The sequence below is a fragment of the Oryctolagus cuniculus genome, chromosome 2 (genome assembly GCF_051225735.1).
Source record: "Oryctolagus cuniculus isolate XC-2025 breed Fujian yellow rabbit chromosome 2, ASM5122573v1, whole genome shotgun sequence".
Taxonomy (NCBI): domain Eukaryota; kingdom Metazoa; phylum Chordata; class Mammalia; order Lagomorpha; family Leporidae; genus Oryctolagus; species Oryctolagus cuniculus.
This window is the reverse complement of record NC_142868.1, coordinates 195,071,078-195,077,944: the sequence shown is the minus strand read 5'-3', so window position 1 is coordinate 195,077,944 and position 6,867 is coordinate 195,071,078.

The following is a 6,867-nucleotide window of genomic DNA, read 5'->3' as shown; positions in this document are numbered from 1 at the left end:
TCTACGGAGACCACAGAGCTCCTGACCTGCAGAAGTGCTCACTGGAGGTCTCTTCACTGCTGTGTGAGGTTAGTTGGCCTTTCCTTCCACTCTTCCCCATGCGGTTTTTTCAGGGTCTGCCAGAGACCAAGCCTGGGAGTCACCAAATGTCTCCACCACTTAGAAAGCCCTTCACGGCCGGCGCCGCGGCTCACTAGGCTAATCCTCCGCCTAGCAGCGCCGGCACACCGGGTTCTAGTCCCGGTTGGGGCGCCGGATTCTGTCCCGGTTGCCCCTCTTCCAGGCCAGCTCTCTGCTGTGGCCAGGGAGTGCAGTGGAGGATGGCCCAAGTGCTTGGGCCCTGCACCCCATGGGAGACCAGGAGAAGCACCTGGCTCCTGCCATCGGATCAGCGTGGTGCGCCGGCCGCAGCGCGCCAGCCGCGGCGGCCATTGGAGGGTGAACCAACGGCAAAAGGAAGACCTTTCTCTCTGTCTCTCTCTCTCACTGTCCACTCTGCCTGTCAAAAAAAAAAAAAAAAAAAAAAAAGCCCTTCACTTCCTGGAGTCACCTTTACAAGTTATATTTGTTAGCAAGTTCTCTTATGGAATGATATAAAAGTTCATGCTGTCCTAAGCAATTATACTTAGGTAGGTTTCTTACTACCTGAAAAAGAAAAAAACATCCCTATATATTCCCTATATATTCTGAAATAATATATATTTTTTACTCTTCAAGTATCTTATTGACCACAGAAGCCTGTAATGTATGTGGGACTGGCTTTGTTGTTCAGTGGGTTTACGCCATCGCTTGCAAGGCTGGCATCCAATATTGGAGTGCCAGTTTGAGTTCTGCAAGTAGGTTGTGTGGAAATGTGTGAGACATCTTGTTTGTTCCATCTGGAGTGTACTGAAAAGATTGTTTCCCAAAGATCTGAAGTTGGTGCTGCACTTGCTAGCATCTGAGACCACCTGGGGACATAGGGCTCATGAATTAGAAGCTGGTATTCTACAGATAGCACTTTCTTTGTTCAGAGGTGCGTTCTCATTTTGTAACTTAATGTTTCATTCAAGTGGGATCTTATGCAAAGAGCTCTAATAGATGACCCCCAAGCTGCCTTTTTTTCTAAAAAGCTAGACCAGTATTTTTAAAAAATTTATTTTATTTTATTTTTACTTATTTGAAAGAGTTACAGAGAGAGAGAGAGAGAGAGAGAGAGAGGTCGTCCATTTGCTGGTTCACTTCCCAGATGGGTACAATGGCAAGAGCTGAGCCAATTCGAAGCTAGGAGCCAGGAGCTTCTTTTAGGTCTCCCACAGGGGTGCAGGGGCCCAAGGACTTGGGTCATCTTCCACTGCCATAGCAGAGAGCCGGATCAGAAGAGGAGCAGCAAGGATTAGAACCAGTACCCAAATGGGTCTCTGGTGCTTCAGGCCAGGGCTTTAACCCGCTGCACCACAGTGTCGCCTCCCTTCTCCCAAACTGTCTTGAAGTCAGAATAGTATTTGCACATGGAAAGAAGTATAAAGAGGAGGAAAAGGGACAGAAGGGAAGAGGACAAGGTGTAAGAGGAAAGGGAGAGGCAAGAAAGAGAAGACTGTTGGGGCTGGTGCTGTGGCACAGTGGGTTAACGTCCTGGCCTGAGGTGCAGGCATCCCGTATGGGTGCTGGTTCGAGATCCGTCTGCTCCACTTCTTATCCAGCTCTCTGCTATGGCCTGGGAAAGCATAGAAGATGGCCCAAGTCCTTGGGGCCCTGCACCCACGTGGGAGACCCAGAAGAAACTCCTGGCTCCTAGCTTCGGATTGGTGCAGCTCTAGCTGTTGCGGCCAGTTGAGGAGTGAACCATCCGATGGAAGACCTCTCTCTCTCTCTCTTTCTCTCTCTCTCTCTCCTCCTCTCTGCCTCTCCTCTCTATGTAACTCTTTCAAATAAATAAATAAATCTTAAAAAAAAGAGAGAAGACTGTCAACAGAAGATCACAGGAGGTGCCATGGGAAACACTGGGTTGGGGCTTTTGGCTTAATAACTTCCTTGCGTCTCAGTTTCTTCTAGTAAGACTAATAATGAAGCCTCCTATTAGGAGTAGTTGTGGGGCTCAAATGACACAAAACACATAGGAGTGCTTTGCAAATCAGCAATCCCAGTACACATAGTAATCCTTATAAACCTGAATTGAGCTCTCAGGACTGTCCAAGCTCAAGTTACTCATTGATTGACTTGAGGCCCAAATGGTGTAGAAACTTAACGCATCATCGCTCAGACATTGGACTATGTGTGACATCCTCTTTGTTCTATGCTGAAGGTTGGACTGGAAAATCTGAAGAGAGTGTTATGTGATCGCAGGACTTATCCATTTCCTTTGTAAAGAAGGCATTATCTCCATTCCACCCAATAGGCAATGAAGGTCAGGGAAGTTAGGTGCCCTTCAAGGCCTCAGTGCTTCTGAAATGGAGCAGCTCTGTGGACACAGATCTCTGCTCTCTCAAGATAAGCCCATGGAGGGCATACAAAGCCCCAACTCAATTGACCAGACACTTCCCATCAGACTCCTTCATGGTAACCTGGTACTGTAGACACTACACAAATTGTAGCACTTCCTGGGTATGCTAGTTCATTTTACCTACTTCTCTCCACTGGGCGCTCAGCAAAATTTAACACCCAGAACATTCTCATAAGTTGGGTTTCCCACTATCTTCTAAGTTAAGAGCAACAAAAATCCCTTTGTCTCTCACTCACCTATGAGAACTCAAAAACTATTTCCCTGTTGCGAACAAGAGCGACAGAACTAGGAGAGATTCGACGTGGTGACTCGGTGTGTACTGGACTTTTTCCAGCAGACCATTTGTCCAAAGAGAAAAATACATCCCTTGCTCAGCCGTGGTAAAACAAACAAGCAAGCAAACAAAATATCACCTTTTAATAGGTAGCACTAGGAAGTGCCTTGTAAATAAGCAGCTGTTTCCCAACTGTGAGCTGCTTAAAAAGGAACCAAGTTGAGAGAGAAAGGAAGTCACCGTTATTAGAGACTTTTAAGTGTACCATTCAAGCCAAACGTTTTGTCAACTCTAGAAAGTCTGATGTCAAGCAGTATTATATAGTAAAAAAATTTAGTTTCAGAATAAACTCATTCCCCTGACCACTTCCTTCCCAGCGTGCACACACACACACACACACAAAATCTGCAGGGCCAATGAGTAATAAGTTCCCATGGATTCAGTTAATTAGTGTCTGTCTGTCTGTCTCTCTTCCTGGTCCTGTAATCTGAAGTGCTGTACTGAGACTAGAGGGACAGAAACGCTCTAGCACTCAAAGGGCTTACAGTTTACCTGTTCTTGAAGCTTGTCATATAGAACACTCTCACAGTGATGATGGGATTTATGACGTGGGATCAACACAGTCAACATGTGCCCAAGCCTGGATGCAAGTCACAGGCCTCATCATTGACCAAAACTTATTTGCATGTCAAGACTATGTGGAGAGCAAAGGACTATTCTGAACCTGGTCCAACTTGGCTTTCCTGGCTGTAGCTATGCAGGTGTGCACGGTCTTCCCTGGATCCCTCCCTCCCTCCTTCCTTCCTACCCTCTTTCCTTCCTTTTCTTTCTTTTTTTAGATTTATTTATTTGACAGGCAGAGTACAGAGTACACACACACACAATCTTTCATTTCCTGATTCACACCCCCAAATGGCCATAACAGCCAGGGCTAGACCAGGTGTAAGCCAGGAGCTGGGAACTCCATGTGTGTCTCCCACATGAGTGGCAGGGGCCCAAGTATTTGGGCCATTTTCTGCTGCCTTCCCAGGCACATTAGCCGGGACCTGAGTTGGAAGTGGAGCATCAGGGAGTGAGCCAGTGCTTATCTGGAATTCTTGCATTGCAGGTGGCAATTTAACCTCTTATGCCACAACACTGGCCACTCTCCCTTTTTTTCTGCACAAATGAACAACAGAACATCTTCCAGAGTTAGCAGAGTGTTTAAGGAAAGCAGCAAGGGCTATGAAGTTAAATGCAAAGCAGTGTAGCACAAATGATAGAAACTAAGGCGACAGTGAAGAACTCAGATTAACACAGAGACCTCCTGAAAATACCATAGAGCAGCATTCTAGAATGGTGTTCTGCTTTGGTTTTGATTCTCTGATTTGTTAAGTATTGAATGATGGAGTGATAGGAGCACTTTTCTTGTCTACCTTTACTGACCCTGATGCTAGACCAACTGTAGATTCTATCATCAGGAGTATCTAAATTGCAACTCGGGCATTAACTCCACAGAAACCCTCCTTGTTAGTCAAGTATGCTAATGCTTCCTTGATTTAGAACATACTGCAGAAAACCCGAAGCATCTGCAAAGCCAAATACGGGAACTGGGAAGTACAACCTTGAACTGAAGGAGTGAGCAAGTGGAGGGTGTGCCTTGGGAAGGATCACAGGAGAGCTTGGAGGCACCAGACATGAGAAAGGGTACGACTCAAGTCACAGGCACAGAGGGAGGATGCTGGAGACCGTGGAGTGGTGGACGACTGGTTCCTTTATAACCAAGATAAGTGAGACAGGAAGTCTTTGGGGAGTTCTTGAATGCTAGCTCAGTGACTTTTGCCCAGTGCTCCATGTATGACCAACAAGACTGCTGCTATGATGCAAATATTTTTATGTCCCCAAAATTCTTACATCTAACCATGATTGCAATAGCATGTTTTAGGAGGTAGGGCCTTTGGTAGGGTCTTTTGGCAGAACCCTTGCGAATGAGAGGAATGTCCATATAAAATAGGTTTCAGAGAGCTGCAGGGCCTCTTCTACCACATGAGGCCACAGAGTGAAGACACTATCTAGAAACCAGGACTTGGACTCTCACAAGACACACAACCTATCAGTGCCTTGATTTTAGCATTCTCAGTCCACAGAACTCTGAGAACAAGTTTCTATTGTTTATGAGCCACACAGTTTACAGCAGCCCCAATGGACTAAGACAACAGCAGTTTGCACGGTCCTAGGGATGCCACCTACAGAGATGTCCATGAGAAGACACTGTTCTGGAGCTGACAGGCCGCAGTCTGCACGTCAGCACGAGGTGGCACTCTCCAGAACTCCTCCTGGAAATTGCCACAGAGCTCTGAGCCAAGACACAACTTGCTGTGAGAGTCAAGACAGGTGAACACCACCACCAGTGGTAGATACCGAGCTGGCAGTGGCACGGTCGTCTGATGAGTCCTTCTCTAAAGCCATTTTCTGAGCAGCAGACACCACACTCAGTTCAGGGCTCCACGCTTAGCGGATACCCACTGCATGCTTGCTGAATGAGTGAACCAAATAGCAACGGCAAGAAAGAAGGAGCAACTGAATATATTCCAGGAAAAAGAATGTTTCAGGAAGCCTGGGTATCAGGCTCTGACTTGAGACAGCTGGATTTGGCAGGCCTACTATAGTCAACTGCTTAAAATGTTTCTTATAATCACATAATCCTTAATTTAATAAGCACATTGCATTTAACCATTCCCTTAACACACTGTGTTTAACAACTCACACAGATTTCATTGATGCTGTAAACTTTTTATCTATTACTCTCTTGCTTGTACAGCATGGCAGGTTGCTTTCTGTGGATATATTTCAGCAATAACAATAATAATAGTGACAATTTGGGGCTGGTGTTATGGCGTAGTGGCATAACCCACATCCCACGCCAGGGTACCTGGTTTGAGTCCTGGCTCCTCTGCCTCTGACTCAGTTTCCTGTTATGCACCTAGGAAGGAGCAGATGACCCAATTACTTGGGTTCCTGGCATCCATGTGGAAGACTGGGATGGAGTTCCTGCCTCCTCGCTTTGGCCTGGCCCAGCCACGGATGTTGCAGGCATTTGCAGAGTGAATCAGTGGATCAAAGATCCCTCTCTAGCTGTCAGTCTCACTGCCTTGCAAAGAAATAAATCTTTAGAAAAAATCATAAATATTGAGTTTCTAGTACACATAAGATATTGTGTTAGTTCCTTTAGTGCATCTTCCATAAGTTTCATTTGTTGGCAAAATTCAGATTATAATTCCACTTTACATATCGAGATATTCTAAATTCATTCAATGCCAAATAACTCAAACATGAATAAATGAAAGAGTCCCGCTGATCTTGTACTGCATTTTTCTGTGCGTTTCAACTTGAGAAGAACTACTGAGTCTACAGGCCTAACAAATGTTTAAGGCCCTCCGTGTAAATTAGCTTGTTTATCGTGTGCTGCAACTGCTCCACGAGTCTGCTCAGTGAACACTGAGCACTTCGCTGTGAATTTAGCTTTTAAGACTGGGCAGGGCAATGGCTGCCATACAGCCTCATCCATCAGGTATAGAGGTTTATGCATCAAGAGTTATGTTTTCCTTCTTGTCTCCAGGCTAGTGGGAAGTGCAGTGGTGTTAACTCCCTCTGACCTGCAGCCTGATCTTCGTGCAACTCCAGTACAACCTTGTCACTTGCCAATTTAAATATGCCTCAACTCTTTGTCTTTTCTACAAGGAAGACCTTGAGTGCTGGCTGTGTCTGTTAACACCTTTGTGATCAAACCCCAACCACCTTGCCAGCCCCAGGCCTGACTCCCCCTGGGACACTGCCAATGCTGGAGGAGGATGAGTTGCTAGAAACTTCAGAACATCTCACTCCTTCGCTTATGCACATTCCTTCTCTGCTCGAAATGCCAACCACAATCTTTTATTCATATTATGTTGTGACTCACAGGACTCTTTCAAGGTCCACAAATAAACAAAATATATTTAAAGATCATTGTGTGTCCATATCCAGTGTCCGGCACGTAGTAGGTTTCAATAAATATTTTTGGTTTTGATTAATTCCAGGTTAAAAAGAAAAAAGAAAAATCATATGTTTTTTTGGAGGGAAAAGTCTCGACATC